General features: G+C 42.4%; 1 long non-coding RNA gene across 1 annotated transcript; it reads right to left on the bottom strand.

Annotated features, from left to right (window-relative positions):
* Nucleotides 1-566: 566 nt before the first annotated feature.
* Nucleotides 567-1,973, bottom strand: LOC141365192 (uncharacterized). The gene is made up of 2 exons (XR_012370367.1): nt 1,711-1,973; nt 567-1,247 (listed from the first exon to the last, which is right to left on the bottom strand). It is a non-coding gene; the product is annotated as an uncharacterized lncRNA (long non-coding RNA).
* Nucleotides 1,974-16,173: the final 14,200 nt, after the last annotated feature.

Genomic DNA, 16,173 nt, shown 5'->3' with positions numbered 1-16,173 from the left:
ATTTAATTACCTCGTCCTGTCAGGAGTTGATGGAGCAGCATTGAAAATTATTAAAAGTATGTCTACCAATATTTACACAGTGATTTCGTCTTTTTTAAAGCAAATGTGCACCTTAGCCAGTCCAATAACTATTTCGTTTTTATGTGGTACCATGATAGAATTCATTTGCAAACTTGCCAACACTTATTCCTTCCAATCAGGAGACTTAAATAATTTTAAGTGGAATCTACAAAGCTCACATGTGGTTTAAGAAATTCCTTACAGATAATATCTGATCACACTGTAAAGGTTTATATAACTGCATGGCAGGTTACATCTGATCACATAGTAAATGTTTAATATAACTGCATGACAGGTAACAGCTGATCACAAAGGTTTAATATAAATGCACAACATCTGATCACATTGTAAAGGTTTAATATACAGTAAATGCACAACATCTGATCACATTGTAAAGGTTTAATATACAGTAAATGCACAACATCTGATCACATTGTAAAGGTTTAATATAATTGCACAACATCTGATCACATTGTAAAGGTTTAATATAAATGCACAACATCTGATCACACTGTAAATGTTTAATATCACTGCATGACATCTGATCACATATGAAGGTTTAATGTAACTTTACAACAGGTAAAGCAAGACCACCCTGCAATAAATTAAGACACAGCTTTATCTGAGTCATCAGGAGCCGATCCCAAGTGTTTATCTGGAAGCTTTTGGTGTATGTACTGGTAAAGTGCTTGGCGACTGTGTAATGGATGCAATATCAACCCTCTGTAAAGCTGAACCAAAGATGGTTGTTTCTCAGCAGAGATATGTACATTTGTGCCAGCTCAACACATTGAAGCAGTTTCTCGGACAGGGTTTACAGGACTAGGCCTTAATTATATTAGGACATTTTAGTTTTTACAAACAAACCCTACAAAAAAACAAGACTGGTGCGCATCTTGTGACAAAACAATGGCACTCATATATGTTGAGGTATGTCAGTAAAAGGTGTTTTTAAATTATTGTAGCTCAAATATGCATTTTAGCCTGGGACCAGGATAAGCCCTGTCAGGGAAACTGCACCATTGTTTTCCCATATCAGATGTAGGTTGCTTCAGGTTGAGTTTTTAAAGTGTAGTTGTGGTCAGAGACGGATGGATCCTCCCATTGTGTTTCTGCATCACAGTTTAGGAACATGTTGATTGTATCATCCTCACAGTTGTCCACTGCATCACTACACATCAATGCATCTGTGAAAATAATATAACCATAAACATTTTTATGTTAGTATTTAAAGTAAACTTGCATCATGAGAATTAATATATAAATGGCACCCATACTTAAACAGAACAGTGTGTAAGAGAGAGATGCATTAAAAAGAGACAGTAACATTATACACACAACCTTTAACTTCAGTGTTAAATAATACGTTGTTTAATAGGTCATTATCAATATCTGAATGAGAAATGAACTGACATTCTAGCATCTGAAATCTCAGTAACTTGTAGGAATCACGTGGGCTACTGTAAGAATGCAATGTACTATAATATCTCGTTGTACTATCGTAAATATAAAAATATAGGTTGACAATTAAAACCATTCAAATAGTTGCTTTTTATAAACTAACGTTACTGATCTTAAGTGTATTTGTAGAACGGACTACACAAATCTAACTTTAGGCGAACGAGCACAAAGTTAGCTAAGATAGCTTACCTGAAACTGGCCACCTTTTCAACACCCGGCGTGGTTTAAAGTTACCGGAACATCGTAGTCGAACCATTCTTGGGATAAGGAACCATTCTCAGCTGGCTTAAAATTGGTAAGAATGAAACATAAAGGCGCCCGAGTGAGCTTTTTAAGCTTAACGCGTCGCCTTCAGTCACTGCCTCAGCTGCTCATCGTCTATGCGGCCGGAAGAATGTTGACAAAATGAGCGAAATGGCGCCGCCCTTGTTGTCGTGAAAAATAAGGTGAATAGTAGGAATTTAGGGAAACATATAGGTGAAGATTTCTCCATTTAGACTCCATTTTTGTTGGCTGATCTCTCGTTTACCCGCCTGCTTTATATCAGCAGTCACACGTAATGAAAGAGTTTCACTGCTTTTAGCATCTGGTCCTTTGGAACCTCATGCTGGACTTTACTCAAGTTGGCGTGAAAAGTGTCAGCGCTTACAGTTATCACAGCAAATCACAGTCACTTTCAGCCCATAATGGTACTGATCAATCACAGACTTAGACATGCAGAATTACGCTTAATTTATATATATTTTACTGTGTATTAGCAGAAACACTTTCTAATCACTTTTAAACAGGTAATTTGAAAAAGAAGACAGGTGCACATTGGAACTGCCTCATGTTTTATGCTGCTTTGACACAGAAAGCCTGAATTTCGTGTTGTACTGAGATCAATAGAAGTACTTTTTAATGTGCCACATTCTAATCTTATTTATGCAGCGGCCAAGATCTCCTGATGCCAAATACCATCAAAACCAGCAGCTTTGATGGCTGCGCCAATGTATTAAAAATACTGGAATGTGGTAGTGCCTGCGAGTGCCAGGTGTATATCACCCCGTAATTAGGACTGAAATGAATTAAATCAGGGTATAAAATACTGTGTACATATTAAGCTAATATTTGTAATGCCAGATTTAAAACGCAGCAGAGCTTTGACCAGAGCAATGAAAAAGATCATTTTATGAACAGGTGTAAATCATGATATTCGAATGATTTTTACCTTTAAAAATAAGTGGTTACCCCTTGCAGACTATTCTTCACAATGAAAGACGCTTTTATTGTCTGCACATGTTCTGGTGTGTCTAAGTATCCCAATTGCATCGTATAATAATAAGTGTGTTTGCCTCTCAGCAGGAACAGCTTTGAAGAACACGAAAATGACCTTATTATTTTCTCTTCAATGACATCATTGCTTATCCACAAGGTGTTAATTTGAATTGGTACAAGTTTGTGCGACTGAGCGATTTCCTCAAAATTAGTTTCGCTGTTCTGATGCATGTTTCCTGTGTTACAACAGGCCCACGATGTTATATCTTGAAAACAGACAATCCATCTTAACTAGAAGTTGCAATGAAAAGAAAAATAATTACAAAACACCGGAATTAATTGGCCTCCGTGTCAGTATGACAATGAAAAAATTCCCTTTGAAGTGAAGAGACACGGAAAATTACAACCTTTGATTTGCGAACATGTAATTGAGATATCCGACATTAAAAGCTCTCGGATGACAACAGCTATTAGCTGTGTGCAATTACAATTGAGTAAGAAAGAAAGAAAGAATATGTCATACAGTATGTAATCTACTTTCTAGAACTCAAATTAGTTGCCGTTAAGCCAACTTATATTCCATGTTCTTTAAAATGCAGCTTGCGGAAAAGTAAAATGTCATAAAAAAATTCTACCAGCATTAATGACACAATATGACCTTCAGGAAATAATGCTCAACATTTTTCAAGGTGCACGCTTACATGTAATTCAGAGCAGTGCAGAACACAAAAGTAGAGAAGATCCATAGGCACAAAAAGCGTAATATTCATTTTGCATTATTAAGGTGGATTTATATTAAATATTAAAAGGATCATATGCTGTTTTAATATTCATATAACTGAACCTTTACTGAAATATTGGTGGAATGCTTTCATGCGAGGTTGGCTGGAGGAGCTGTAAGCTCTGATTATATTTTATTGTTTGATCACATTGAGAGGGTGAACGGGTTCATGTCACTTTAACCAAATAAATGAACATTTGACTGTAACACAAAAAATTTATTTTATCCTATCATTATACAACCTCAATATCTCAAACATGCATAGGACTATATTTAAATGCTTTTATTATAGATTAGAGAAAATAACCAAGGCCATACTTGGACAAGACACATATCTTATTATAAATTATAAATACATTTTTGAACAATTTTATCCATCTGGAATTAATTGGATTGTGGAAAGTGGGCATTACATACCAGAATGGATCCACTGCTTAACATGAGTTTGCAGACTTCTCTCCTTTGGCTGATTGTCACGATGCATCCCAATGTCAGGACCGCTGTTGGCTGAATGTTGAACGTATTGTGAGGCTCCCATACCCACCACATATTATCGGAGTTAACCTAACAATGGTTTCACAAGAGAACAGTCTTTAACTATAAATTAGTGTTAAAACATTTCATGTACTTTAATTGGAGACTAGCCATATAATAAAAAATACATGTAAACGTTAAACATAAAACTGTGACATTTAAATGATGAAATGATTAAAATTTATTTAAAACATAATGGCATTCTTATTTGCCAGTGGAGCATTCGTGATCTCACATTTTCACAAATCCACATGACCTTCTTTGGCCAAGTAGTCATGTGAATTCATTTATGTGCTAACTCTCAGCTGAATGTGTGACACAATTAACGATGTGGCATGGATACGTGCACGTATCTTACATAATGAACTTCGTTTCGGGGAAAACTTTGTTCAGCAAAGTTAGGACGTACTGTATGCACATACTGTACCTGAAAGACATGCACAAAGTTCATCTTGATCTTCTCAAGATACTCATTCTACCCCTTCCGTGCATAGTTCAAATTTTCCTTTGGAAAGTCAAACACCAAAAGAACCGAACGCCACGCATTGCGAAGACCGGTTAGCGTGCAAACGACTAGCCTATTAGGTGTTTTCGACTAGCCCAGTGGTTGTCAATTCCAGTCCTTGGGCCCTCCTCCCAGAACATTTTAGATGTCTCCATATATAAACCGTTTCATCTGACGCACGTGATACACGTCTGGATCCGAACTTTACTTCCGGTTTCGTTTTTTTAATGGTCTGACTAGTTGCTAAACTGATCTCTTGAACAAATGCCTCATCGAAAATAACAAATGTTTTGGTTTCCTACAGTAGGTAATCTATGTGTTGTTTTTTTGCTTGTTATATAAATAAACTACGTTTAAAGGGGGGGGTTAATGGTATTTCAAGCATTCTGACTTATTAACACAGTTATAGAGTTGTTTACTCATGCTAAACGTAGGCAAAGTGTCAAAACAGCAGTTGGACGTGTTACAGAGTATTTCTGTGCCGAATGCACTTCCCCAGGGTTCGTACAAGTTTCGGCAAGTTTTTTTCTATTACAGTTCTAACTGACGTTTCAGGGGTTTTCGATATGTATCACTTCTTCATATGGGCTTCCATTCTAGCTTCAGCGGGCGACGCTAGAGCTGCTAACAGCTTATCACGCCACTTAGCTTTGTTTAATTTCAAAAGTCAACAATGGCACGAAAGAAGAAGTGTGTTTTTGGATGTAAGGAGAAGACATCCAGCCTTATGGAAACAATGGATATAGTTTATTATACGGGTTAGCAGCGGAGTTTTGCGTGTGTGTTTGATGCAGTGGATTTTTCATGACGAGTTGCACGCGGTAAGTAAGACTTCTGTCTTATGTTGGAAATAGTCGCGTGCATATTATATAAATGACAGGAACATGTAGTGAATCATAAGTTAAAACATTGTTGTATAGTGTTGCATGATTCGTACTCCCTCCTCCCGCGGTACAACTCCTCCAGATTAAGGATGCCATACTACTCTATAGGTACTCCAGATTAACATCAGAAATGCAGAAACATCGTGTGTTACGTGAGCTTTAAAGTACTTTGTTGTTATTTATTATTAGCGGAGTTTACCGGAAGTTACGTGCGGACCGTGACAGCCGCTTGTTTATGTTGTTACTGCAGAAACCGTCTATAAAAACACCTGATTCAGTTCATCAGCTTGTTAGCGTGTTAATTAAGGAGCCTGATGAGTGAAATCAGGTGTTTCATATAAGGAAAAATCTAAAACATTCTGTGAGGGGGGCCCGAGGACTGGAATTGAGAACCATTAGGTGTGTCTGCACAGCTGCTCAGACCGATCGGCGAATGACACCAAAGTATCAAACCGAGAGCAGTTTGCACCTGTTAACTAGCGCTACCCGGTGGTTTGCAGAGCAATAGCGTGCAGCACTGACCATACAGGCATGCGTGATCCACAAAAAACAGCATCACCCACATCTGGGCACGACGATTAAAGGTCTGCATTTTCCCATGAAAGCAGACAATGGGCAACTGCAGCAGAAATGAAATTTTTATTTTTCTCTTGAAAATATATGAATATTTTTAAAATGGCAAAATTTTTTTAATTTTTATAAAATGTAAAGTTAAAGAATATGCTTTTTTATTATTTTTTTTTCTTCGTATTATTATTATTACAGATGGTGTTTAACGCAATCATTTTACAAGGTGGCTAATTTGTATGAATTCATATAATCTCAAAGGTTTCAATCTGCTTTCGGCCCAGTGACATTGGGGTTAGGGTGGAGTCTCTCTTCATTACTGCTTTTTTCTAATAGTTGTACGTTTTTGTTTTGAAAGTCCGCCACCTTGTTAAATAGCTATTGCTGTGAGATTAGGCTGCTGATGCCCTACACACAGAGTGCACTATCTGCATGTGATGTCTTGCCAAATAGTAAGTAGACTTTTATATCAGATCATTATTATATTAGATCATTATATTTATTATTTATTAAAATTCATTTTCAACTTTTTACAAGATTTAAAAAAGACTTTAGTAACAACATTTATACAAATCCTATCTTAAAAATGTCAATACTAGCAATCAAGTCAACCAGAAACCCCACACTGCAACTTCTTTGTTTAAGTATAGATCTAGTGTTTCCCTAAGCCAGTGCATTGACAAAGTAGGGGAGAGCAGGGGCAAAAGTAAAATTTTTCAGAAAAATGTCATTTAAAAGATAATGTATTAGACAGAGATATTTTTTGCTGTGGTCAGTAACTCACAAGTGTGATCTATCAATACCAGGTGGAAGTTTTAACAAATGTAAAATGGCTTCAGTATAATTTCACTTTGAACATAAGTAGCAGCAGATTGTTCCTTTCAACCCTGTCAGCTGGGATGAAAATAACACACAGGTGGGTCAAAAGTAACACAACAGAACAAGATAGATTTTTGTGTTACACTTGTTTTTAGTAATATACATGATTTTGAGCAAAAAATTATGAAATCACATTTTCATTTTAAATGTCAGTTTCATCAAATGTTTCAAAGGCAAACCATCAGTACAAACTTGAATTGTTGAGAATAAAAAAAACAGTATGAACACTATGAAAACTAATTAAAATCAAATTAGAATAATATAATTTTTCCACATAACGCAACAGTATTAACAGCGGGACAAAAGTGACAAGTGTTACTTTCGACCCGACAGGAACTCCTAAAGTTTAAACGCGATTAACTTTTATTTTGAAAAACTCTGAGAAGGCAAACTTCAGGATGTGCACTAAATAACCTGTAGATTGATCAGTACTGTAACACATAAAATCAAAATTATAACGTGTTGTAAGAAAAAAATGGCCACTTTAGGAATTTACTTATCATGGTTGAAAACAGCTTTCTGGGCCTACATGCGAAAAACAGTGACGAAATATCGCAATATTTATCAGCTCTAAGGGTTCTGTGCTAAAATTCTAGCTGTTTCTCAATATGCGTTCTTGTCTATAATTGCGTTCTTGTGAACTTATGAAACGTCATCAGTCGCGGCCCAAGTTCTGTTCCAGTTCAAAGTTCGCATCAAGCCCAAGTTCACATAAAATCCCCGGATGTGTTCTTGATCCGCCCATTTTATCGAGGATGCATCGGAGGAGACTTGTGTGGACTTATGACAGCGAAGTTTCCCATAATGCATTTCGCGTCAGGAGTTCGTTCTTCCGAGTCTGAACTTGCAAGTTCGAGCTACGAAGGACACAAGTCCGAGTTTGGCATACTTGGTATTGAGAAACGGCTACTGTCATAGTTCAATTCAATTCAATTTTATTTATATAGCGCTTTTCACAATTGTTAATTGTTTCAAAGCAGCTTTACATCAATAGATGTAGGGGAAAACACAGAAAAAATCAATAGATAATATAAGAAGCAGAATACAGTGGCTAATAATAAACCGTACAAGCGAGCATAGTTTGGAATGCAAATGTAGTCAGGGCTCTGAGATAATCACTTTGTTACATTTGTCCCACGTTATTTTCGCCCCGGTAACTTTTGCAATTAGAGGGTAAACCACTGTGTTTGGTGATCAAGAAAGATCCCCGATTGGATTAAACCCAGGCTTGAGGTCCATTTTATCTGCTCTTTTATTGGTCTTGGAGTTAAATGGTGCTCAGGACTCACTGCTAGGCTTCAGCCCTGACTGGATTATCCCAAAACACCTTGACCAATTAGGACAAGGGCAGGTATCATGCTGGTGCCTTTGCAAAAATTAAGACTTCTCTTGGCATCTGACTAATACTCCCTCATTAACTGACAGCGACTCTCATTTGCCACAGAGCAAAGTCTTTTGTTCTGCCCACCCTCCTAAAGGTAACGCGATCTGCCTTTCCTTGACCTCCCCTTCCACTGAGAGCTAATCAGCCTCACCTGTGTGTGCTCCCCAACGGCTACAGAGTGCTAACTCAGCAACAGCAGATAAGGTTTCGATCCCTCAGGTAAACACCAGAGGCCAAGGACCCTTGTCAGAGTTAAGATTGAGACTGTCTGAGGAGGAGGCAAGTGGGATTTTGATAGGACGCCAAACTGTTGTTTTGCTCTCTCACTCGTGAAAGACAGCTCGTGTGAAGCTCGGGCAGAAAAAACATTAGCCATGCTCGCTGACATCCATGCTGTTGTTGAAGGAGTCAGCAAATTAGAGGAAGCTAGCAGAGGGCATTGATAATGAGTGATACCTAACGGTGCACTCCAAATGAGGGTAGTTAAGTGCACAGGTTAACCTTGATGAACTGCAGATGCAGTAAACATATTTGACATGATGTAATGAATAGACCACAACTCAATGTAAGACTTGCTGACAAGTTAAAGACAGTATTTAAAATAAGTTGGATGACTATAATGCCCTACAAAGACTAAGTGCAGTACGCAAACACTGAAATCGAGAAAAATGCCCTTAAAGTTTTTTACACCATGTTACTGCAATTTTGGCACACAGTTTTTTTCTGAAATGGGACAAAATTGAGACTTTGTCACAAGACACAACAGATGTCACAAAGCCCATTTCAACCCCTAACTCAATTTTGACCAAATGCGTAATTACTGCGCAATTGGCTTTGTAGGGCAGTATAGACTGTTGTCTCATTGTGCAGTCCCAGACATGTGCTCACGAGCGCCCCCTTTGGTGCCATTATGGTCTTCGATCTGCACTTTTGCATTACCTGCAGGGTTTCTTAAAAATTGTTCATAAAAATTATAATGGCAATGACTTTGGCTACATTTGGATGTATTTTCCGAACAGGTTAACAATTTTACAACTACAAACATTAATATATGGTGCATTATAAATGGTTAAGCATTGATCTATAGTTAAAAAAAAATGTGCCCTTCAATAACCATGACGTTTTTCCTTGACAGAAAAACAAAGTGTTCTGACATGCAAGTGATTATTTAAATATGAGAATGACAATAAATGTCATTCAAACAATATATGACCGCAGAAAATGGGGATTAGCCCGTTGAGATAAATTGCTAGAAGTCACAATGAGGGGTGAATGAGAGAGAACATGAATAATATCAATACAGAATTAGACAATGCGCGCATTAAAGCAGTTACAAGGTTACACAAGAAAGCTCATTTACAATAGGGTAGCCAAAGAAATTAAATATGGAGGAAATGGTAAATTATGATGTCAGTAAGACGCCCAAAGGTAAAAACATTTGCTTAAATTAAACAATTCTAGCTTGCTGTTTAATACGAGAACATATCCACAATATAGATTAGAAGGCTGATAGAAATTGTATTATCAATAAAGAAGTAGTCAATAATTTCCCCTAATTTTTGTACAGGATTATAAGTCTTATGTTGCATTGAACTTTATTTCTTAAAGGGATAGTTCACCCAAAAATAGACATTTCCCCATAGTAACCAGAAAACCCCAAGCAACACTCAACATTTTAAAAAAATCAAAGAAAGACAATGTGGTTTCAAATCACATGAGAGTGAGAAAATAAAATATATATTTTTTATTTTTGGGTGAACTATCCCAAATATAATGTTACAGTACATATGAGGAGCACAGATGCAAAGCAGCTAATCACCACCTCTGTCAAAAATGAGATAATGATATCAACCAAATGCACTCGGCATGTATTAAATGTTCATGATTTGCTTCAAATCTGCTTAATCCTGGCCTCAGGTATTCAGAAATACTCCTTTGTTGGCAGAATCCACTAAATGACACATATTTATCACATAGAACTAAGTGCACAGAAGAAGAATTGGAAAAATGGCGACATGCAAACGACAATGGATCTTGTGTCCCTTGTAAGTACTTGGATCTAGGGCTGTGAAGGATCACAAAACTCACGGTTTTGATCACATTACGGTTTATGAGGCACGGATCGGATCATTTTTCGGATCTGAAAAAAAAGTTTGGAAAAAATCTAATAACATTGAAATGGTGAATGGTGCTTTTTGTGCATTTTGCGTTTGATGCGAATTTACGCTTGAGTTGAAAAAATTGAACTTTGGCGGAATTTCGCACCACGTTAACCAATCAGGAGCCTGCTTGCTGCTGTGGCGGCAGTATTGTCCGTAAGCAGTCACCCGGAGCTATACGACACAAGTTCTTATTTCTATAGAGACAGGAATTAAAAGGGCCTCGCTTGGAAGAGTGTCAGTGAGGACATCTGGCAACCTGGTAAGTTGTAATACACATTTCACTTTTAAATCACATGACGTTTATTGACCCTCACGGTTTATTTTCCCCCTATAGTAAGGTTACCAAATACAAACCTTTAACTCTCTTGATAAATGCACAATCAACATCAGTCATCTTGCAAACAGACAACCGCATAGGTTTTGCCCCTCCCACAAGAAGCAGATTTAGCCTCTGACGCTTGTCAAATGCTTGCTTTTTCCGCGCGTTTACTTCGCTCTAGATGCGCGAATGCATTCAAACTGTTCAAGCGGCAGTTTGACGCCTCAAACCGTCTTGGTTACATATGTAACCCTCGTTCCCTGAAGGAAGGGAACGTAGACGTCACGTCGTGACCGACGAATTGGGAACCGCTTTGCGGGTGACCTATCTGCTTCGAGAAACCTTTAAAACGCCAATGAACTTGGCATACAAGATAATTGCATCTGCCGGCGCCGCCCCGCCGCACAGGTATTTAATGAGCGGCAGGTGCAGTTATCAAATCAGCTATTTTTTGCTGAGAAAGCTGGACAGAAAGAAAAATGTCCGGCCGATATCAGCAGTGGAACAGCAAACTGTGGCGACGGGACGTGACGTCTCCGTTCCCTTCCTTCAGGGAACGAGGGTTACATATGTAACCGAGACGTTCCCTTTCAGTCGGTCACTACGACGTCACGTCGTGACCGACGAATTGGGAATCCCTACCAAAGCGCCACTGAAGCTGACCCTTCCAGTGCCTGCGTAAACCCTCCGACTCTCCTCTTTTAGGGAACGGAAAAGGGGTTGAAGCAGAGGCCGGTCACTACTTGTTCCTTAACCCACGATAGTGACTAGGCGAACTGGGAAGCGAACTCGTCAGGCGGGACTAAGATCGCTGCGGAAAGAAAACCCTCTAGGGGTCTACCACTAAGGTGATGGATAAAAAGACACGAGGTCTAAAAAATACACTCTCTTAGCAACACTAGAGAGGCGCGGAACGAACTCCGCTAAGGGAAACGTGGTAAATCAGAAACTTTCCACGGAAATACTCACAAGGAAACCACTAGGGGGCACAATGTGGGCGCTAGCCTCACCCAGATTGTCAAGGGTACATCTAGTGAGAGGCTGGCGGCCGATGCTCCGCAACATCGGCCACCAAGCGGTGGAGGAGACAAAAAAACAGTTTTTTGTAACGTTTTTGCCTTAACTGCCTTCCATACTGGTGCGGTTGTGCAGCACCGAAAAGAAAGGCTCCAAGCCGACACAGGAGCCATTCCTCGATGTTCTCACTGATCTGACGAGAGAACTCGAGAGGATACCGGCTCAACACGAACACTGTAGAATCTAGTGAATGTATTAGGTTTCGCCCAGCCAGCAGCTCTGTAGATGTCAGTTAGAGAGGAACCACGAGCCAATGCCCAAGATGATGCTACACTTCTCGTAGAATGTGCATGCAGATTAAACGGGCAAGGGATACCCTGCTTTTCATACGCAAGGGTAATAGTGTCCACAATCCAATGGGACATCCTCTGCTTGGTGACAGCATTCCCCTTCAGCTGACCACTGTAACAAACAAAGAGCTGTTCTGAGGTTCTAAAGCTTTGCGTCCGAGTTACATACACACGTAGCGCATGCACCGGACATAATAAAGCCGCGGCTGGGTCTGCCTCCTCCGGGGCAGCACTTGCAAGTTCACCACTTGGTCTCTGAGTGGAGTAGTGGGAATTTTGGGCACGTAGCCGGGCCGGGGTCTCAGTATTAAAATGGATTCAGTGGGCCCGAACTGTAGGCACGAATCGTTGACCGAAAATGCATGAAGATCCCCTATCCTTTTACCGAAGCCAAAGCAAGGAATGTTAAAATTTTGAAAGTTAGAAACTTTACACTCACAGAATGCAGAGGCTCAAAGTGGATGTCCTGTATAAGCTTTCAGCACCACGGACAGGTCCCAAGGAGGAATAGAGGGAGGACGAGAAGGATGCAGCCTTCGTGCGCCTCTCAAAAACTTAACAACCAGGTCGTGCTGACCCACTGTCCTACTGTTTATCGGAGCGTGGTGTGCAGATATCGCAGTGATATCTATTTTAATGATATAGGGAGACAGCCTTCTGTCCAATAAGCACGAGTCTGATCGAGCATTCTCGGATGTCTTCTCGTGAGAAGCACACCAATTAACGAACAGATTCCATTTTAGCGAGTACGCCTGTCTCGTAGACGGCGCTCGCGCTGCAGAGATGGTGTTAGATACTGAGTGTGGTAAATCACCTAAAACCTCCGCGCCCCGTCCAGAGACCACGAGTGCCATAATGTGCCAGGGAATCAGCCAGGGAGGGACTGAGGCGAGGAGAGTGAACTCTGTAGAAATAATTCCTAGTTGTCCGATACGGCGCAACTAATAGAATGCGCTCCTCGTCCTCCCTGACTTGCGCAGTGTCTGCGCAATAAAGCTTACTGGGGGGGAACCCCGCGGCCAGCTGTGTGCCGGTGCATTCACGCCGAGTGTTCCCTCGGATAAAGAATAAAACAGGCGACAATGGGTTGTCTCTGAAACAGCAAACAGATCTAACTGCGCTCTGCCGAAACATTTCCAAATCAGCTGAACCGACAGGGGGGGAGTCGCCACTCGCCAGGGCGTGCTGCTCGTGAGAGCGCGTCTGCCGCTGTGTTCAGCGACCCCGACATGTGAATGGCACGAAGAGACCTCAGATACTTCTGACTCCAGAAGAGGAGAGACGGGCGAGATGCGACAGGTGACGAGAGCGCAGACCGCCTTGGCGATAGATATACGCTACAGCCGCAGTGTTGTCGGTGCGCACTACATCTTAAGCATCAAATCACATTGATGAATTGGACGAGCGCAAGATATACAGTGCACAGCTCGAGGCAATTTATGCTAATGTCGCTGGAATGTCGACCAGACCCCCGAAGCGACGAGCCCGCCGTACGTGGCTCCCCACCCTGTGGTAGAGGCATCTTTGCCAACAATAGCATGCCTGGAGACCTATCTCAGTGGCACCCGCACCCTGAGAAACGCTGGGTCTGACAACGGGGTGAAAGTGTGACGGCATCTCGATGTAATTATAATACTGTGAAAGTCGGTGAGCCACGCTCTCCTCGGGACTCGGTCATAAAGCCAACACTGAAGCGGTCTCATATGGAGCAGCCCGAGCGGTGTCACAGCCGCAGCTGCTACCATATGCCCCAGAAGTTTCTACAATTATTTTAGTGGAACCGCAACCCTGCCTTTAAATGTTAAGGCAAGCCAGAATTGACTGAACACGCACTTCTATGAGACGTGTTGTTAAATCGACCAAATCCCGTTACATTCCGAGAAAAGAGCTCCTCTGCACGGGGCAAAGTTTACTCTTTCCCCAGTTGACCTGAAGACCGAGACGAGCGAGGTGTTTAAGTACACGATCTATGTGTGTGCACAGCATCTGACGAAACTGAGCTATTATGAGCCAATACGCCAAAACGCAAACACCGCTCTCTCTCTCAGGGGCTGCAGTGCGCCATCTGCAACTTTAATGAAGACACAGGGAGAGAGAGAGAAAGCCCGAACGGTGAGACTTTGTACTGATATGCCCTCCCCTCGAACACAAAGCGGAGAAACGGCCTGTGTCGGGGGAGTATGGAGACATGAAAGTACGGGTCCTTCAGGTTGAAGGCTGCGAATCAATCCTATGGGCGGATGAATTAAAATATGCTCCTCTGCGTAAACATTTTGAACAGCATTCTGTGAATGTGAATTCTGTGAATTCTCGATTCAGTACGCGCAGATCTAGGATCGGACGCAACCCGCCACTCTTCTTGGGTACAATGAAGTAAGGGCTGTAAAGCCCCGACTTTATCTCGGCTGGAGGGACCGGCTCGATCGCGTCCTTCGCCAATAGGACAGCAATCTTCCGCACGCAGTACGTGCGCATCGGCAGCCTTCACCGTGGTGAAGCGAATGCCTGAATATTTGGGAGGTAGCCGGGCAAATTGAATGCATAACTGAGACGGATCGTGCGTAAAAGCCAACGTGACGGGCTGGGAAGCTCTTCCCAGGCCCCCAGATACCGAGCGAGAGGAAATTAACGGCACGATGTGTGTACCCGTGGCGAGCGGAGACGGGGAACTCAACTACGCGTGCTCTTTGGCCGCATTGTGAGATGTTGTGTGTAATGAAACACTCACCCGAAACCGCTGATGGATGCTGAGCAAAGGCTCCTTTGTAGATGTCCCGCTCGATACATCCGCTGGCGAAAGAGGAAGAGGAGAACTTAGGGTTTTGAGCCCGTCCGAAACTCCTATATGCCTCCGGTGATCTGGAGAAAGAAGAGGAATTCGCTCTTTGAGGTTAGTGGGTGCCGATTGAAGTCGGCAGAACACAAAACGAAACCAAGGATTCCCCACCCGGCCCTCCTCCGAGGTGGGGGGGAGAATGATGCTTTCACCATCTCCTGAAGAGCGATCCTCTCCATCTTCAGATCGGCCGACTCAGAGCCGCTAAGTTTCATTTTCCACCTCTGTAGCGGGCTGAGTGGGCGGGTGTACTGCTTACGACAGGTTCCTCAGAGCTGCCGGGATGAAGGAACAAAAAAAGCCGTAGCAGGACGCCCTCGGCGAAAAGCAGACCAATATACTGACGTAACGGAGGGGGCAGCTAGGCTCCGACGTGGCATGATGCCTCAGTCTGCTCTAAAGCGGCCGATCATTGTTGGACACTCTCAGCCACGTCGCCGAAATGGCTGGTCTAAAATGGAACATTAGGACGATTATTAACGACCTACTTAATGCCCGCAAGACACAACCAGAGATGGCGTTCCTGGACCACCGGGGGTGGGCATAACACGTCCGACGGCCTGTGGGGTGAACCCAGTCGCTCGTAGCGCCAGGTCAGAGCCACACAGGATTCTTTAGTTGCCGGACCGTGACCTCACCTGTGCAGATCCTTCAGTGCCTTAGCCTGGCGGACCTGCATCACGCCATGGCGCGCACGGCAGAGGCCGCCTCTCACAAGCCCGTGGGTCTATGAGGGGAGGGAGGCTGGTCTCTTGGAGCAGCATAACCCTTAGCAGCCCCGCTGTCAGGAGAGGTGATAGGTGATGGCTGAACAGTCGGTACCGGGAGGAAAACGAGTTTTCCATGACCGTGTCAACCAACATGCACCCCGGGAAGAAAGGCACAGAAGGTTGGGGCTGTTTTTGCAGTCCTGAAGTGCCAATCATCTAGGCGGGACGGTGCGGTGGGGGAGGAGCTCTCCGCTCCACACAGACCGTCTCCGCGCTCCCGAGCGTACATGGCCGCCACTCGGGGTCGAGCATGGGAGCCCCTACCCAACCCGAAGGCGGGAGTGGGTCCGAGTCGGCGACCAAATAGACGACCCCCTCTCCGATGCTGTGACAGACATAGAATCCTCGTGAGGACTGAAAGAGGACGAGAGCGCGTAGAACACGCACCACCCGTCTCTTACGGCACC

Source organism: Misgurnus anguillicaudatus, chromosome 7, assembly GCF_027580225.2.
Source record: "Misgurnus anguillicaudatus chromosome 7, ASM2758022v2, whole genome shotgun sequence".
NCBI lineage: Eukaryota > Metazoa > Chordata > Actinopteri > Cypriniformes > Cobitidae > Misgurnus > Misgurnus anguillicaudatus.
Note: the sequence above shows the minus strand (reverse complement) of the source record. Positions and strands in the feature narration are given on the sequence as shown.